At 37.7% G+C, this 19,944-nt stretch overlaps 1 long non-coding RNA gene across 10 annotated transcripts in view; it reads left to right on the forward strand.

Annotated features, from left to right (window-relative positions):
• Window positions 1-19,944, forward strand: part of LOC110262070 (uncharacterized) — a 1,266,882-nt gene that overhangs the window by 168,705 nt on the left and 1,078,233 nt on the right. For all 10 annotated transcript variants that reach the window (XR_014813695.1, XR_014813704.1, XR_014813699.1 and 7 more), the window contains one exon: window positions 7,399-7,450. This is a non-coding gene — a long non-coding RNA (uncharacterized LOC110262070). The remainder of the gene's footprint in view (window positions 1-7,398; window positions 7,451-19,944) is intronic.

The following is a 19,944-nucleotide window of genomic DNA, read 5'->3' on the forward strand; positions in this document are numbered from 1 at the left end:
CCCAACCCCCAACCTGTCTCATTTGGAAACCTTAGGTTTTCAAAGTCTGTGAGTCAATATCTGTTCTGCAAAGAAGTTCACTGTGTCCTTCTTTTAGATTCCACATGTAAGTGATAGCATTTGATGTTGGTGTCTCATTGTCTGACTTCACTTAGTATGATAATTTCTAGGTCTGTCCATGTTGCTGCAAATGCCGTTATTTCTTTCCTTTTAATGGCCGAGTAATATTCCATTGTGTATATGTACCACATCTTTATCTGCTCCTCTGTTGATGGACATTTAGTCTGTCCCCATGTCTTGGCTATTGAATATAGTGCTGCAATGAACATTGGAGTACATGTATCTTTTTGACTCGTCGTTTTCTCTGGATAGATGCCCAGGAGTGGGATTGCTCAATCAAATGGTAATTCTATTTTTAGTTTTCTGAGGAATTTCCATACTGTTTTCTACAGTGGTTGCACCAATTTACATTCCCACCAACAGTGTAAGAGGGTTCCCTTTTCTTCACACCCTCTCTAGCATTTATTGTTTATAGACTTTTTGATGATGGATATTCTGGCTGGTGTAGGGTGATACCTCATCGTGGTTTTGATTTGCATTTCTCTAATAATTAGTGGTGTTGAACATCTTTTCATGTGTTTTTTGGCCATCTGTATGTCTTCTTTGTCTTGCAGTGGAGTTTACAAAGAGTCCAATTAGCTGATATTCGTGTTTCATAGCAGGCATTATTCTAAGAAAGTGGAAGGAAGGGCATGGTGGATAGGAAGTGGGAAGGGCATGGTGGATAGGAAGTGGGAAGGACAAACCATTGTTGACCATCTATTAGGTACCAAGCAATGCACTAATACTTTAGTAGTGTCTCGTTTAATAGTTCCAACGGAATTCTTTTGACGTGTATCTGAAATTTAATTTATAATTGGAACTTATGTGGGTTATATTTGAGATACTGATATAGTTCATCTGCTAAATTAAGTAGTTTGTCTCAGTGTTGCTCCACTGTTAGCAGTGCTCCAAGATTTACACAGATGCCCATATTTTTTGAATTATTCAGCCCTGTGCCTAAAATCTTATTTTCCTGACTTTATCTACTCATATCCAAGACCATGAGTACTCCTATCACACACTGAGACAGTTAGGTTTGGGCTTGATTTACTATTTTTATCTAACTAAGAGGGAGACAGGATTTGCTCCCACCTATACACAAGATACGACACAAACAACATTATAGAATCAGTTCCTACTTATACAGTCCAGATTGGAAGGTTTTGACAAGTAGCATGATTGATAATGGTCTTCACATGGTGTTTATGATTATTACATAATATAATTTAAGATTATAGCATTAAAGCGCCCGAAAAGAATAAAGGATCTGGAAATGCTTTAAGTACAAGAGGCCACCCTATGGTATTTTATATTCCCTGCGTTCCTGAGATACTGTTATATGATAGACTAGAGATTTCTGTAAAAGTAGCAGACCTGCACCAATAAAAAGAACAGGAGGTGAGTCTTTAAAAGGAAAGACATTTAAACAGATTTCTGAAGATAAGAAGTGAGTAGAGGAATGATGAAATAGATTGAGAAAAATTGGGGTACCCTATCAAGGCAGGGCAGACATTTATGTTTTAGAGAGCTGATGTTCTCAGATGCAGCTCAGAAAAGCCCAGAGCCTAAGATTTCAGATAAAAGAGAGCAGAGCAGTGACACATGGGACTGAAAATAGAGTGTTAACTGCAAATGTATGCAGATGCTGATATCCCAACACACAGAGTCATAATCACATCCTTCCCACACCACAGCTTTCCAATACATAGCAGCTCGGCGTTTCCCAAATTAAAAATAACAAAATAGTGGGGATACCCTTTTCTGGCAACGTGTTTGTCTAAACACACACAATTTCTCAGAGCAACATGCCTAACATATTAGACAAAACATAGTTAAAAAGCTTTTTTACATGAAGAGCTGAGATGGCAAAAATGGGATCCTTTTCTGTGCCAAGAAGGAGAGAGTGATAATGCTAAGAGAGAAGCAGGCTGTGAATCTGGCCTCTGTCCTGAGAGTATCTGCTGGCCCGTGTTAGTCCAACAGCCCACGGTTGGGGGCCCAGAAACGAAGTATAGAGCCTGAGCCTATGGGAAGTGGTGCTAGAGATTTCACACCTGCCCAGAACCATGAGAGGACAGGCTACCCATGAGTGAACTAGGAAGAAAAAAAATCCACTTACTGAGGAAGACAGGAATCGTGCTTCCTCCGAAGCTCTCTGGATGAGGGAAAACAGGGAACCTGGGGCACTCGTGGTCACAAGCCAGGCCTCTCCGAAGTTTGACCCTCTCGGTGTGGCCTGAAACTCTTAAGGCAGGAATGTTGTTGAAAGTGATCAACAGTTGCGATGCCCCCAGATGTCTGGCAGAAACACTAAAAGTAAATGATCTAGAATTATATATGTCACAGAAAAAAAGTATGTTCCATGAAAACTAATTGCCACCAAAGAATATATACAATATGCCTTCACTTACAGGAAGCTTACAAATGTGATACACACACACACACATATACACACATATTTGTCCAACAGTATACAAGCAGAGATGACCAGGAAACAGGGCAGGTGCCTCCCAAACAGAACTCAGTTTGCAACCCAGACTCACTGTTTAAAGGGAACCTACATCTTCAAGAATGAACTCTGCAACACTGTGGCAAAGGATTCCTCTAGTCCTTTCCTTCAGGAACCACAGCCCAGGAGGGCTTCATGGCAGTACAACCAGAACAGCTAAACAGGGCTCTGTGCTCAGAGGGAAACTGGACTCTGAGTTTAATGCTCTGAAGCTGTCTTCTTGAAATTCTTAAAGACTTTATCTTTCAGGCTGTGTTTTATAAGGTTGTAGAAGAGTGGAGCATCTGCCCGTGATTTGGAGCTTTCACTCACGTGTGATCCTTCCTCTCATCAGCCTCCAGCTCCCTGGGGCAGGTCCTCAGCAGCCCACTGCTTCCTGCTGCTGTCACCCTTGGCTCCTGGTGGGGATCTGGTACTGAGGCTTGGGCTGGGTGCAGGGAGGGGAGAGGGTGAGAGTCTGCTCTCAGCTGACAAATATACTTGTGCCTGAGGGAAGGCTCATCAAAAAGCAAATAAAATACGCCGTGACACATTGAGAGACTGCTAGAGAAAGGCAGAGGCTGTTTTTCTTCCATTTTGAATGCATGGCCTTTCGTTTTCATTTTGCACTGGGCCCCAAGAATTATGAAGGCTCTGTGTTTGGATATGTACCCAGATAAGCGTGCATTAGGGAAACAGTAAAGTCCAATCACTTTGAGGACTTCTTGACATGGTGTCTGATCAGTTGACACTGATCCTAAGGGACTTAACGTGTCATCTTGGTATCACTGTAGGTGTGGGGACATACAAGGGCCAGGAAGTAAGTGGAATTTTGGACTAGGGGCCACGTACCCTGGGCTTACTGAGTCTGTGGCCCCACCTGGTGTTCTTTTCCCAGCTCCCTGCCCATGTATTTGGAATTACCGTTTGTAACAGTAACCCTCACGTTGCATCCTTGGCCTGTGAGGTAAGAAATAGGTGGAAAAGGACTAATCTATTGTGAATACTCTTCACTGCATTTCCTAGCATGGGTAGAATCAGAAAAATACACTTGATAAGATGAACTATGTAATGAATTCTAAACCTGCATTGGACTGGATTATTTTTTCATAACATATCTGTTTAAAATGTCAGTCTGTTATTCTAAGGAGAAATAAGGAGAGGGATTTGTATCTAGGTTTGGACCAGAGAGGAAGAGAACTTCCCTACTGAGATGGAAAGAGATGAGAGAGGAAAAATTCAGTGACAGTGATATAGACATTCCTAGTGTGGGAGGGAAGCAGGAGAACTGGGAATACCACCTGTGATTCTAGAATATTCATCTATTCAAACATCAGGGATTTCAGTTAGGGATATTAGGTCCGTAGAATTCTCTGGTAGACAAAGAACAGGAAAACCAACTCTGTTTTGGCATCAGTCAATCTCGGTGAGCCTAGGATCCAAAGATCCCTGGAAGAAGTGACACTGTTAGCATGGACAACAGGTAAGGGTGTTATTTGCTATCTGCCTCATCCAGCAATATGATACTGGCCTTCCAGTTTTTTTTTTTTTTTTTTTTTTTTTTAGGGCTGCACCAGCGGCATATGGAAATTCCCAGGCTAGGGGGTGGAATCGAAGCTACAGCTGCCAGCCTACACCACAGCCACAGCAACTCAAGATCCAAGCCATGTCTGTGACCTACACCACAGCTCATGGCAATGCTGGATCCCTGACCCACTATGTGAGGCCGGGGATCGAACCTGCATCCTCATGGATACTAGTCGGATTCATTTCTGCTGTGCCACAATGAGAACTCTATAAACCGCTTTTAATTCTTGGAATGTTGTCATTTAACTTGCACCTCTCTGCCCTTGAATATGCCATTTCTCGAGCCTGGAATATGTTCCTCATTCCCTCTGCTTCCATTTAATTAGGTCCTCAATTAAAAGTGACCTTAATCCAGGGCCTTCTTTCCTGTGCGGGACTAGGTTGCAGTGCCCTGCCGTAGGTCCCCGAACATCCTGTCCCTTCCAATGGGTGACATGTCATGCCCTGTAATTACTTGCTCAATACATATCTCACTCCCTAACAGGAAGCTTCCCAAGGACAGAAGCAATTGTGTCCATATATATGTATTATATATTCTTATATACATATATACACACATATGCTCATACATATTTATTTCACATGTGCTCAGGTGCTTCAAAGAAATAATTATTCAGGCTGGGTTTTGATTTAAATAGTTAAATAGGACCAGTTGAATTCCTAAAAGAAGACTTGAAATTAGAAGCAGAGCTGCAATAAACATAAAAGGACTGCATTTTACAGGAATTCTAATGCTTTCCAAATCTGTTTAATTACATTATTCTAGAATAAAATATACTATTTATTGAAAAAATGGGGTGCTTAGCAAATTCTTGACATTTAGGGACTCCACGGTTTAATGATTAAACTCTCCTGGTAGAAAAGTATCCATATGGAAAAACCCATTTTCTAAGTAAAATAACTTTTTAGTAATATTATGCTATATATGAATTACCTATAAAGACTGAAGCAATGAATAAACCAAGTATTTTTACAGTGGTCTTCAAAATAAAACTAGGTTTACCTTCCTGGAGGATGCAACTGGTAGAAATAATCACATTTAATTTTCTTGGCTCACTAAAAATAAAGAAACACACACACGAAAGAAAAATCAGCAAAACTGGCCTTAGTTCCCTCACACTAGGTGTCCTCAGTTATGTAAATGAATGTTCTCAGGATGCAGTACTTTCCACCAGAACTGCCCCACCTCCTCTACTAAGGAAACAAGCAATAGTAGTTTTTTGTTTGTTTGTTTGTTTTTTGTTTTTTTTTTTTTACTTTGATTCTATTTTGTGGCCCATCTGAATCTGTATGAAAAGCCTGAGAGAAATGCATGGGCATCATCACTAATGCTCTTATTAGAGCCTCTGCTTCCCTTTAGCTTGGTAAAACAGCTCATATTCTCCTCTTGTTACACTGCATATGTGGATATTATTAGACATTTCATAAGGGCAAGATTTATATACTGTCTTGTCTTCAAGTTGATTGCTAATGTCTTGCATCAGTACGAGTTCCACAGTCTTACCTCGTCGGTTCAGACCTGTACTAATTCCTCCAAAGGGGAACACACAAAGAAAGTCAGAAGAGACCTCAGGAAAGGTCTTCGTCAATGGAAACTTTAACCTTGTCTTGCTTTGCTTTTACTTTTTTTAATACCCTTGCAATATATATATATTTTTTTCTTTTTAGGGCCACATCTACGACATATGGAAGTTCCCAGGCTGGGGGTTGAATCTGAGCTTCAGCTGCCAGCCTACACCACAGCCACAGCAATGCCAGATCTGAACCGAGTCTGTGATCTACACCACGGCTTGCGGCAATGCCAGATCCTTAACCCACTGAGAGAGGCCAGAGATTGAACCTGAGTCCTCAGGGATACTGTGTAGGGTTCTTAACCCACTGAGCCACAATGGAAACTTCTTAATCGAAATTTATGTTTTTAGGGGTTGCAATATCCTTAGTGATTATACTGAGCTCTGATCCAGCCTCATGAATCTGAGGTAAGACGTGTAGAGGGAAACAGTTTCTCATACATTTCTTTAAAAGTGTATTTTTCACAGCTAAGGCAAAATTAAAATCTGAGCAGCCAATTCAATTTCAAGGAGAATTGAGACAAATGAAACTCTGGCCGAATTTCTTGCGTGCTTATGTTCCCAGTACTTTGCTAACAATGACTTTTGATAGGATTTAAGCAACGCCGATGGTCATTCTGCAGATGTCAAGACCCCAAAGTGAATATGCTGATCTGTGTTTTTGGAATGTGCTGCCCAAATATTTCTAGAATAGAAGGTAATTGGTATCTCCACTTCAATTTGTGTTATATAAAGATGGCTTCAGGGACATTTAATATTAAAAAATCCAGCTCTTTAGAAAAAGCACAGAAATTAAAATAGTTACTCTGAAAGAACTCTATGGGAATATATTTTGGGGCCTTACGATGCCCTGTGTACTCTGAAAACCTATAAACTTTATGATGCCACAGTCATAATAATATATGGCCATTTCATGAAATATAATGAAAGAATATGTGGGACATAATTATGGAAGATGGAAACCTGATGAAGTGAACTCAATAAAGTGTCACTCTGAAGCCTGGCTCATTCACTTAACAGGTCTTAGGGTCATGTGATGGTGAAAGGTCAGTGAGCCTTAGTTCTCCTTATTTTAAATGGGGCTACTAGCACCTAAATCCTAAAGCTTGTGAATATAACTTAAATGAAATAATTGTGTCAAGCTCCTGCTTAATAATAAGTTGTTCAATACACATTAATCTCCCTCACTAAGCTTCACTGGCTGCATTCTTCTGCAAGTCATACAAAGGAATTCTAGGGATTTGGTGACTTTGAAATTGATTTTTGTTTTCATGTAGCTTTTTAGTGACTCCCTAAGGCTGCTTCCTGCTGGAATAATGTATTGCTCTATGCATTCTCATGTGCTTCATCCAGGCACTCCTATATTGGGTATAAAATAACTTTAAATTCTTTCTAGGTCCAGCTGGGTTGGGATCCCTCTCTCCCTAGGAACTCTGTAGTAATCTGTTCCTCATCACGGGACCAGACCAAAACTGACTCTAGAATTTATAAAATACCTTTCCACATGTCAGCGTCAACTTTATTTAACAATTATTTATTTATCATGTGTTTCAGGAAGTACCTCACACAAATATTAGAGTTATATTTTTACATATTATTGAGATGTGCCTCATATGTCACCCATCTCCTTCTTATGTCATTTTCTTACAGGAATGGAGAAAGGCTGGAAGAGTGAAAATACCAGAATGACCAAAGTTAATATGTAAGTCTACTTATAATATTAAACTCATCATTTAATTAAACTCTACTTTTTTTTTCCCTGTCTTTTTTAGGGCCACACACATGGCACATGGAGGTTCCCAGGCTAGGGGTCGAACTGGAGCTGTAGCTGCTGGCCACCCCACAGCCACAGCGATGCCAGCTCTGAGCTGAGTCTGAGACCTACACCACAGTTCACGGCTACACTGGATCCTTGACCCATGGGGTGAGTCCAGGGATTGAACCTGCGTCCTCATGGATACTGGTCAGACTCATTTCTGCTGAGCCTCGATGGGAACTCCTAAACTCTACTTTTCATTAAAGCATACTTTTTTATTATTTAAATGCTGTAACAAAAAATAAGTGGTTATAAGTATCAAATATCTGAGATGAGTTCACATGACACCAGAAGGACTGACAATGTCAAGGGTAAGTATGTGAATATGGTTAGGGCCAGGCTTCCCCTAGGATTATGTACAGATATGTATGTAGCTTCTTTCAAGTAGCTTTAAGCATTAGAGATTTAACTATTTTAGGAATGTATCCATAGTTCATTTCTTCTTATTTCTACATAGTATTCTTTATCTTGGTTCTTCCACAGTTTACTCAGCAGCTGAAGGTAGTTTCCACTTTTTAGTAGCAATGAATATAGCTACTATAAACACTTGTGTATAGATTTTTGGGAGTTCCCATTTTGGTTCAGTGGTAATGAACCCGACTAGTATCCATGAGGATGCAGTTTCCACTTCTGGCCTTGCTCTGTGGGTTAAGGATCTGACTTTGCCATAAGCTGTGGTGTAGGTTGCAAACAAGGCTGGGATCCTGCGTTACTGTGGTAGTGGTGTAGGTCGGCAGCTGCAGCTCTGAGTTGGCCCCTAGCCTGGAAACTTCCATATGCTGCACATGTGGCCCTAAAAAAAAAATGTGTATGTATTTTTACATGAAACTATGTTTTTAATTTTCTTGGGTAAAATTCATATGAAGACTCGAATAAAAATATTAAATAACAAAAAGTCATATACATGTGTATACATACACATATGTGTACATATGCATATATATATATACGCACACATACATGTATTATTTTCGGGATATCTATTGAATGAAGTTTATGAGTTTTGTTAATCTGTGTTGCTCAAGGAATTTGACTACATCTGTGTTGTTAAGTTTGTAGGCCAAGGTTTGTTAATAGTGTCACCTTTCAGTATTTGATATTTGTAGGATCTGAAGTGATGCTCTCTATATTTCATTGGTTATATTCTTAATTTATATCTTATCTTTTTATTTTACTTTGTTTTATTCTACTTGATCAGTATTGCTAGAACGTTTCACTGTTCTTTTCAAAGAGCCAAATTTTACTTCTCTGATTTTTTGCTAATATTTTTCTGTTCTTAATGTTATTATTTTCTTGAGTTATCTTTATCGTATCCTTCTGTCCACTTAGCTTTAGTATAATATGCTTTAATTTTTAATTTATTAAGAGATAACTTTAGATTGTTAATAAAAGAACTTTCTGATTTTCTAGTAAAAGCATTATTACTATACAGTTTCCTCTAAGTACTGCTTTACACACATCAGATTCTTCCTGTTGTGTTTTATATTTATTTGATTGAGAATATTTCTAGGCATTCCCTGTGTGGCTCAGTGGTTAATGAACCTAACTAGGATCCATGAGGATGTGGGTTTGATCCCTGGCTTCGCTCAGTGGGTTAAGGATCTGGCATTGCTGTGAGCTGTGGTGTAGCTTGCAGATGTGGCTCAGATCCTGTGTTGCTAAGGCTATGGCATAGGTCAGCAGTTGTAGGTCCTATTCACCTACTAGCCTGGGAACTTCCATATGCTGCAGGTGCAGCTCTAAAAAAGCAAAAAAAGAATATTTGTAGTTTCTTTGAAAGTTCCTTTTTTATTCCTGATTATTTAGAAGTTGTTTACTTCTCAGATATGTGGAATTTTTCCAGATATATTTGTTATTGTTTTCAATTTTAATTATATATGGTTAGTCAATATGTTCTATATAACTTTAGTTCTTAAAGTTTGTAAATATTTGCTTTTTGTTTCAGGTCTACCCCCAAGTGGTAGATCTTGGTGAATGTTCAGGTACTGAAAATAATGTGTATTTTGGAGTTCCTGTCTTGATGCAGCAGAAATGAATCTGACTAGGAACCATGAGGTTGCAGTTTCGATTCCTGGCCTTGCTCAGGTGTAGGTTGCCGTGAGCTGTGGTGTACGTTGCAGACGCAGCTCAGATCCTGTGTCCCTGTGGCTGTGGCATAGGCCAGCAACTACAGCTCCGATTAGACCCCTAGCCAGGGAACCTCCATATGCCACGGGTGCAGCCCTAAAAGGACAAAAGACAAAAGACAAAAAAAAAAAAAAAAGAAAATAATGTGTATTTTTATCTTCTTGAGTGGAATATTCTACAAATATCATTTAGTTCCTCCTGGTTTGATAGTGTTATTTAGAACTTCTATATATTTAATGATTTTACATCTACTTGTTCTATCAATTATTTTAGAGGATTGTCAAAATCTCCAAATGTAAGTATGGGTTTTTTGATTTCTTCTTTAAGTTGTATGTTTTGCTTTATGTATTTCATGGTTATGCTTTTAGTTACATATATATTTAGAATTATTATGTTTTCTTAGTCAATTGCCCCTCTTCTTATTATGTAAATTATTTCTCTATCACTGGTAATATTTATTTTTCTATTTTATCTTATTTTTGTCTTTTTAGGGCCGCACCCACAGCATGTGGATGTTCCCAGGCTAGGAGTCAAATTGGAGCTGTAGCCACTGGCCTACGCCACATCTGCAGCATATGGAATTTCCCAGGCTAGGGGTTGAATCAGAACTTCAGCTGTAGGCCTATACCAGTCACAGCAATGCTAGATCTGAACCACATCTGTGACCTAAACTGCTGCTTGCAGAAATGTTGGATTCTTAACTCATGAGCAAGGCCAGGGATCGAACCGTATCCTCATGGGTTCAGGTTCTTAATTTGCTGAGCCCCAACAGGAACTACAGGTTTTTCATTTTTTTACTGAAATGATTGTATAACTATTTTTTTCGATATTAATCTTATAAAATATTTGATTCATCTAACATTTTCAGACTTTTACTTTTTACCATTGTTAAATTTTATTGTGGATATTAGTCTTACAAAATTCAGATTTTCCAGGTTAAAACTTTATATTTATCTCTTGTAAAGAATGCTAAATTGTCCTTTTAAAATGTAGGCAATAATAATTGCATTTTGTATTCTATATTCGGGATAATGAGTATCATTCTATGTTGCATATTTCTACTTAGTCTAATTTTTTCTGGGATACTTTTGTAAATGTAAATTTCAGTGAATGGATATGGAGCTGTTTATGTTTACATCTATAGTACATTTTATGCATTTTAGCTATTGTAATTTTTCTGTTTTATTTTTACAGTGATATTTACTTGGTATTGCATAGAAGCTTGCATTTTTTTTGTTGGAGCACGTAGCAACAAACATAAACAGGACAAAGGCAGTGGATGTATGGTAGAGTCAAAATATATTGTTATAGGAGAGATATGTAGAGACATAATTTCAGGTTATAGAAAGGGCATGAAAAAGTCTAATACAAGGCAAGAAGCATCTAACCAATGACAAGGGAAAGGGTGAGGAGATAAAAAGACCAACACCAAAGAAATAATGAGGTCATACTGGAGAAACAGGAGACAAGCTCTATTGGAGACAGATTAAAAAACATTTCAGGGTGGCTTACAGAGGTTGTGAATAATAATAGCAAAATAGGCCAAGGTTGAGGAACAGCCTGTGCTGATATCTTAGCAAACCCTTCCCTCCTTCCTAGAAATCTGAGGAGGGGTTTGTGAGCAGTAGTTTTGGAGTACAAAATTTCCTTTGAAATACATCCTTCTATAAAAATGAGTCAGTAAAATAAAGTGTTTGCTGTGCATCTTGTGTGGGAACTACATCCTTCTGCCTGATTATTTATTAGCAGTGCTATGTCTACATATACTAAGTAAATAATATGCAGTCTTTAAACATGCTTTAGAAGGGTTTGTAGGATTTGTCTATAGAGAAAAAAGTAAATATATTATTCACATACAAAATGTAATGGAAGTAAAAGCAAGGATTTTTAAATTTCACATGTTCTGTTTTCCTCAGCTGTGGGTGTATGCACGTGTGTGTGTGTGCATGTGCATGCATTTTGGTAACAAGAATTGCTGAGCAGTAATTTAGTCCAATAATGAAATGTACTGCTTTCTTTTATATTCTTGATTTTGTCAATAAATTTTTACATAGTCAGCAAACCTTATGGTTATATGTTATCTTGCTGATGTTCTAAATGCCCAAATCACCCCTGATTCTCTCTAGCATCAAAAGAATAGGCTCAATTCTAACTTAAGCCAGAATCAGAGAAAGGTATTTCAGGAAGATTTGCAGCTTAACTTCACTCATTATTGATTTTTTTCCATAATCACCCCCACATTTTTACTTTTCCATTATGCTACGATTAATAATTTACAATAAAGAACAGTATAACCTAGTACAAAGATGAAGGAGAAGGAAAATAATCTGATGTTCATTTGGCATGTAGGAGTTTATCTTCTTTATTAATTAATTCATCCATTCATTCTTTCATCTGAAAATATTTCCTACACTCCAGAAACTATTCCAACTATTCTAGGTACTGGGGAGATGGCAGAGAATAAAACTGACTAAATCTCCGGCTTTGTGAATGTCAAATTCTAATTGGATGAGACAGAATGGAAGTAAACAAAGTAATATATTAGTTGATAAGTGCATTGGTGTGAAAAAAAAAAAGAAACGATGACAGGTAGCAAGTATGGGGGGCATTTTATTCAAATAAAACTGAAGCTAAGAAGGTAGAATTTCAGCAACATCGGACAGAGACCTGGGAGCAAATAAACCCTATTTCAAGAAAGGATAGTGGAGGAACCAAAAATAATTTTGGTTCAGAAGCATGCCTAAAAAAACAAGCAAGCTGTTGTAAGAATCTTGGAATTTCATCTAACTGGGGTAGGAAGGTGCTAAGGGTCTGCACAAAAGGATAAAGTGATGTGACCATTTCAGTGGGATCGCTCTGGTAGCTTTATGGAGTACAGTCTGTTGGAAAACAAGAGCAAACGCAGCTAACTTAGCCAGCTAATGAGTCATGGTAATGGCCTGTTTCAATGTGTGTATGGACAGTGAGAAGTTGTCAAAATCTAAGGATATTTTCAAGATAGAAGCAGATTATCTTGATTGGCAGAGTAAGAGAAAAAGCAAAGACAATTTCGTCATTGTTCTTTTTTCTTCCCCTGGAGCAACTGGAAGGATAAAGTTCCCATTAACAAAAGAGTAAAGGCAGATTTGGAGAGAAAGATCAATATTTTAATTTTGGACATTAATTTTTTTTTTTCCTTTTTGCCTTTTCTGAGGCCGATCCCACCCATATGGAGGTTCCCGGAGCTCTAGCCGCCAGCCTATTGCCAGTGGCTCCCACTGAGCCACCATGGGAACTCTGGACATTAATTTTGAATGTTCAAGATGAGATAAATAGAGGGAATAAGTAAAGCTATTATCTAGGCAGTTAAATACACAAGTCTGAAATTTCAAGAGAGACTGAGACTGAAGGTATGTATAAAGTTTGGAGATATCAGATGTTTAGTATCAAAGTCATTTTACTGGATAAAGTATTCAAGTAAGTGAGTATAAACTTTCAAGTGAGCAGAAATAATCTAAAGAGGTATAAGGACTTGGAGTTCCCGTTCATGGCGCAGCAGAAACGAATCCGACTAGGAATCATGAGGTTGTGGGTTTGATCTCCGGCCTCGCTCAGTGGGTTAAGGATCTGGCGTTGCCATGAGCTGTGGTGTAGGTCACAGACGTGGCTTGGATTTGGCATTGCTGTGGCTGTGGTGTAGGCTGGTGGCTACGGCTCCGACTGAACCCCTAGCCTGAGAAACCCCACGTGCCATGGGTGTGGCCCTAAAAAGACAAAAAAAAAGAGGGGTATAAGGACTCATTTGAGAGTCAGGATACAGAGAATAACCATTAAAAATAATGAGAAGAAAGAAAGAATCTCACTCTACTCATAGTCATTGGTTACTTTTAAATGGACAGGCATTTTAATATGTGATTTAATTTAATCCTTGAAGATGGTGTATAGGAGGGAATTATCTCACTGTTACAGACGAATAAAATAAGTGGAGGGATCATCTTACTCAAGATCACATATGTTAAGTAGTAGAGATTGAATCTGAATTCTGATGTTGGGATTTCAGGTAAAGTAAACTTTGCATTATTCAACTAACCCATGGTCCCGTCAACATCTGTGTCTTTCCGTTCAGTACATGGAAATATCAGCTCTACACAGTGGCTTAAATACTGCAGAAGGAATGTAGTTAGCATTGGCCACCACGATTTAGTAAATGTCATTTTGGCTTAATCTGAGATGATACACAAAAAGTTTGGAAAGTGTTTGAGGTCCATAAGGAGGATAGGGGGGAATTTGAAGCAAGGAAAAGACTTTAAGAAGGAAAAATGGAAACCCTGAGGTTCTGCATATTAAAAGTAGGCCTGAATGAGTTGCTCAGTAGAATTTCTGGACTGTCAGAGATCAGGATGGAGGCACTAAGTTCCTGATGTGTACACTACAAACATGATGTTCTTATTAGATATGAGATGAATAGGAAACAAGTAAAGAACACAGTAAATTTTAACAAAAGTTAAATGAATATTTATTAAATACCTATTAGGTAGATCACAGAATCTACGCTGGTATAAAGACAGAAATACAATCCTATGTTGTGGACACATCTCTTGTTTTTATGTTTCCTGTTAATCCCCAAGTACACATAGCTTATGAATTTTTATTTGTTCATAAACGTTGTCAACTGGTCACTTTTATATGCAACTTCTACCATAGCTAATATTTGTTAGCAGAATTATCTGTTAATTTCCTTGAATGTAATGGTAGGCAAAGATTCCAGGTGTATAATTTTCCTCTCAACCTCAGAAGTGAATCCGATAATCTCTTCCCAGGATTTCAAGGGTAGAGCATTTTCTACAAATTATTCCTTTTTATATTACCCAAAGCAGCATTTTCACTATTAGTCTCATTTCTCAGCTAAGTCCCTATTGTTGTAGAATTAGGGTCCTGGATGTTAACTGGTCCTCTTCAGAAAATGAAATGACTTCTCTCTCTTTATTTTTAGCATGAAAGGAGAATAATTTGGTTTTGATTATACAGCATCATTCAGTGCCATGAGATGAGGCTCTGAAAGCCATGTGATCAGCATGACTTTACAGACACTGAGTCTGAGAGAGTTTAGAGGAGTTGTTCAAGTTCACACAGCTAACTAATTGCATAATATGGATGAGAACACAGAGTTCCTGATTCAAAGTCTAGTGATCTTCATCAGGATTATATAATATCCAACAAAGCCCGTATGTATTAATATAATCACATTTCATGACCGATCTCCACGCTGGTATCTGACAATAGGAACTAGATTTTAAAATTTATTCTCCTTTCCTTTTAAGTTTCTTAACAGAGAGTTGAAGTGAAGGAAAATAATATTCTTTTTTTTATATGAAGCTTTTGTTGATTTGAGTAACAATCATAAAGCTGTGAAAACAGAAGCTCTTCTTCAACTTAATTAGATACACTAATAGTTCTTTGTAGTCAGCTCTTCATTTGCATGTCTAATGTCTTGCATTATCTTTTCACATTTAAATTTATTAAGAGAAGAAAAATAATGATTGTTAAACAAGTCTACATACATTAAGCAAAGCTTTTTTTTTTTCCCCTCTCTGCTTTGAAAAATAACCTACCACCTACTGGGGTTTAAATAAATGGCAATATTTATTAATTCACAAAGACTTATACAACTTTGTGATTATGAACAAGGGAAAATATTAGAAAAGGTAAAGTTAGCCAAAAAAAAAAAAAATCTTTAAGCAAAAATTCCATGTCAGTCAAAAACATTAAAGCTTGATGCTTTGAAACTCGAATTGCTAAGCCTTGGGCATAAAACAAGAAAGCAAAGAAGTTGATTGAATAAAACACACACATTCACCAAGAGTTGGCAGGTTTTGAAAGTGCTAAGATATGAATGTTGGGCTTTATATGTGTATAAATATGTAGTAATGCTTGACTATAGGTATTTAAATTACTTAAAGCAACCACTCTTTAGGAAAATAGGAATATAAAAATATCATGGATTAAAAATGCAATGCAAGAAAACACAAAATGCAACATTTGGGACAAAAAATATTGACACTTGTGATCACCATTAAATATCTAAAAATGTCAAAAAGTACTTTTTCGACATTGAATATTTAAGAAGAGCTTGAAATTTAACTTTGCTTTCACATTAAATGCAGAAAGCCATATCCTTTTTCTTAATCAAATGTAATATTATACCTACCAGCAATGCTCAAATAAGGCAGAGCTGTCATCAGCCACTTCAAGACTGGGAGGATGAATTTCTTCTCACAGAAAGACACAAAGGCAGGATCTTGTAGCCGGGGTTTTAGAGTTGGATCTTGAGTGAAAAGGGTCATTAGAGCCAATATCAATTTGATGTCACTTTGGAAGATATCAATTAGGACTGCTGTTCTGCAAGGATCTTTAATTTATTTGTGCCATTTATTAAACTCAAATACTTATCAACTAGACCTATTGTGATTATTTTGCAGTATATAAAAATACTGAATCATTACGTTATTTACCTGAAACTAATATAAATTATAAGTCAATTATACCTCAATTAAATATCAAGACAGCTCTAGAAAAGTACTATTTTAATTGCTTTCCCTCCAAAAGCAGGTTTTTTGTTTGTTTTTTGACCAAATCAAAAATGCTATGTGAGAGTCTCAGTGTGCACTGGATGCCTCCCCCCCGCACGCCTTTTTTTGTCTTTTTAGGGCTGCACCCTGGGCATATGGCGGTTCCCAGGCTAGGGGTCCCATCGGAGCTGTAGCCACTGGCATCCTCAGGGATGCTAGTTGGGTTCCTTAACTGCTGAGCCACAACGGAAACTCCTGGATGGCCCCTTTTAATTCCACTGCCCCCCTGACATTATATGTTACTATTTCTTAATTCTACCTGTTTTATCTTCCTTCTTTTTGTATTTTTGTCTTTTTAGGGCCACACCCGTTACTTATGGATGTTCCCAGGCTAGGGGTCTAATCGGAGCTGCAGTCGCCCGCCTACGCCAGAGCCACAGCAATGCAGGATCCTTAACCCACTGAGCGAGGCCAGGGATCGAACCCACAACCTCATGGTTCCTAGTTGGATTCGTTAACCACTGAGCCACGATGGGAACTCCTTATCTTCCTTCTTAAATGAGCCTCTGTTCCACCATAATTTTTTATCCACTGTATCCTCATAGCTTTTTTCTGAGATAGTCTATTTGAACTGATCCTTTTCTTTCATTGTCCTTAAACAATGCTATTAGTACCATATTACTGGATATTCAGTGGAATGAATTAGTATGAGTTAAACAAAAATCATATCATAGATGTTCCCTAAACCCCAAAAGTTTGCAGGAAGATTCAGACCAATGAGCACTATGTCCAACTGCCTTTAGTGTTCTTACACTCCTTACTTCATATAATTTGCTATTTTATGCATCATTTCTGGATTCAGCACTGGTTTTTAACATCTCACAGATTAACTAAAAGGAAAATTTCTAGATTTCAGCAACAACAACAAAATATCTGTCTGAATTTTATCCTCACATAGGTGGAAAGGCATAACTCATCTAACCTGTTCTGTCTCCCAAGTATAAATCCTTAATTACCTACTGAAATGTCAGTAGCCTTTTCTTGAAGGGTAAATATTATGCTGAGTTTAGTCCTTCTCAACACAGTCCATTCCATTTTCAGCTAAACATCCATGTTAGAGCATTCTTCCTTTTATTGCGTTACCTCTAGAATTTCCATATGTGATTATGCTCCTACCAAATAAAGCAAGATGCAGCTGGAACGCTTTTACATTGATTATGGCTAGAATGCCTCTGTTTACTTCTTGAATTTCCCCTAAGTTAACATTACCTGAGGTCTTTATTGTTTTTGGAGTAATGATGCAGTGACAGTTTTATTATTTTATAATTATTTTAACAAGTGGTAAAGTTCCTCTCAATCAGGAGGTTAGCTTTATTTGAAAAAATAGAAGTGTCTTGATAGGTTATTAGCATAGATGCTAGGAAGGACCTCAAAGGCCATGTTGACCCGGGGCCAGCTAAAAGAGAAATGTGTGTGGCTGCTTTGCACACAAGAGAGAAACATGTTTTACTCAAAGAATGAAGTTTTTGTTGGGCAGCAGAGGGAACAATCTGAGGGAAGCTGGGGAAAAAAATCCCTCTCCTCCCCACTCAATGCACTGAGTGAAAAAGCCAAGAGACACTTTAAGAATCATGATGATTTTGTTACCAGAAGGTAGATTCTTGTCTGGTTTCAGAAAGAATTCAGAGAAGAGACATAGAGATCAAGAAAGCAAATGGAGGATTTATTGAGAGACAGTACACTCTCAGGAGGAAGAGGGGGGAAGACTCAGGTGAGTGGGTCCCCTGAGCTTCTTTGGCAAACTGGTTATATGGGGTATAGAATTGAATAGGCAGGAGTTTCCGTTGTGGCTAGTGGGTAACAAATCTGACTAGTATCCATGAGGACTCAGGTTTGATCCTTGGCCTTGATCATTGGATTAAGGATCCGGCATTCCTGTGAGCTGCTGTGCAGGTCACAGACATGGCTCAGAACCCATGTTACTGTGACTGTGGTGTAGGCTGGCAGCTATAGCTCCGACTTGACTTCTAGTCTGGGAACCTCCATGTGCCGCAGGTGTGGCACTGAAAAGACAAAAAAAAAAAAAAAAAAGAACGGGCAGAATATTCACTGAAGAGGGTGGGGTTTTGGAGATGGTCTTTCCTGATTTTCATCCTGACTCCGCCTTTCCAAGGGGAAGAGGGATTTTTGTCTTTATTTGGCTTTGATTGGAAGTGTCATGGCAGTGGTGCATGATGGGTACTTATTTGCAAGGCTAATTTTATTGTAATGAGGGCATAATGAGCAAAAGGTTATATGAGGACATGAGAGAGTCCTGCCTTTCCTCGCCTTTCTTTGTCTGCTTCTAGAAACTTTGTCATCCAAAAATGTGTTGTTTCCTGGCAGTCCAGAGGTCCCTGCTTTTGTCTGCCCAAGGATCCCCACTGTTCACAAGATTATGGTTTCCCACCATTTGTCCTGAGCACCCCTTTCTCTGCTCGCATCTGGCTAGGTGCCTGCTCCTACAAATTCAGTTCACAATTCAAGGTATTTGCAGATATCAAGTAAACCAGCTTCTCTAGGTTATTTCAGGTCTTCTTTAAATTCTGCCATTCGTTCCTATGTAGTGTAGGCATTGATACTTTGTGGAATATGAAGTAGGTGTTGAATTTCACATCTGGGTATATACTATGCAACTGGCTGAATACACTCATATCATGAAGCTCGAGAAAACCATGTGAATATTACACTGTGAAGTTGTAGACATGTTAGGAGAATGCTTAATTTTCATATTCTGTGGAATTTCACCTTGATTTTTTAAAAATATAAGGATTATACCTAAATACTATTTTTGAAATCCCTGTTTCACTTCTCTGTCTGTAGCATAAAATATAGTTCCCAGAAAATAATACAAAAGTAGAAGATGAGCCAACTATTTCAGAGTTCTCATTTGCTCCATGGTTAATTTATCTCATTTATGTTTCCAGATATCGAACTCTAAAAATTGAACTATATTAAAAAAAAAAAAAAAACCCAAGTTCACATGAATGCCTTTTTTCTATTTTGGTACATTCTGATTTAAGATTTTCAGTTTCTACATAAGTTAGCATTTCTCATGACATAATTTAAATGATCAATGAACCCATAATTTAAATGGGTGAGTTATGCTTTGAGAAATTTAAATTATCCATTTAGTCATTCAACAAATATTTGCTGATTGCCTACTATATGCCAAATACTTTTGTAAGGGTTAAGTTTACAAAAATGAAGAAAACATATTCTTCATCCTGCATTAGCTAAATGATTAGTGGAATTGACAAGTACACAAATTTATATTCTAAAGCAAATTAAAGCAAGTTGCAAAACAGTACCTGTAGGATAATCTGATTAAGATTTTTTTTTTTTTGAAATCTACATCTATGTATATGAATCCTTGTATGAAAATGCTGTATACAAAACACTAAATTATATATATGATATATAACAGATTAGGGGCAGATGGGAGGGGATGAAAACTTTACTTTTTTCTTTGTATACTTTATATCTTTTTCTACTCCTTGGATTTATTTTATTTTATTATTTTTCAGTAATTTCATAATTTTAATATGCATTATCTGCAACAACATTGTGACAGCTCCATATCCTGAACTGAATACTTGGAGCAGATTTATTGTATTTGGTTTATAGGTAAATAATAAATGTTTAAAATTGTCTTCTGAGTTGTTT

This window comes from Sus scrofa, chromosome 8 (assembly GCF_054392235.1).
Source record: "Sus scrofa isolate SSC_HxYL_T2T_F1_AM1 chromosome 8, Sscrofa_HxYL_maternal_Yorkshire_Landrace_v2.0, whole genome shotgun sequence".
Classification (NCBI taxonomy): domain Eukaryota; kingdom Metazoa; phylum Chordata; class Mammalia; order Artiodactyla; family Suidae; genus Sus; species Sus scrofa.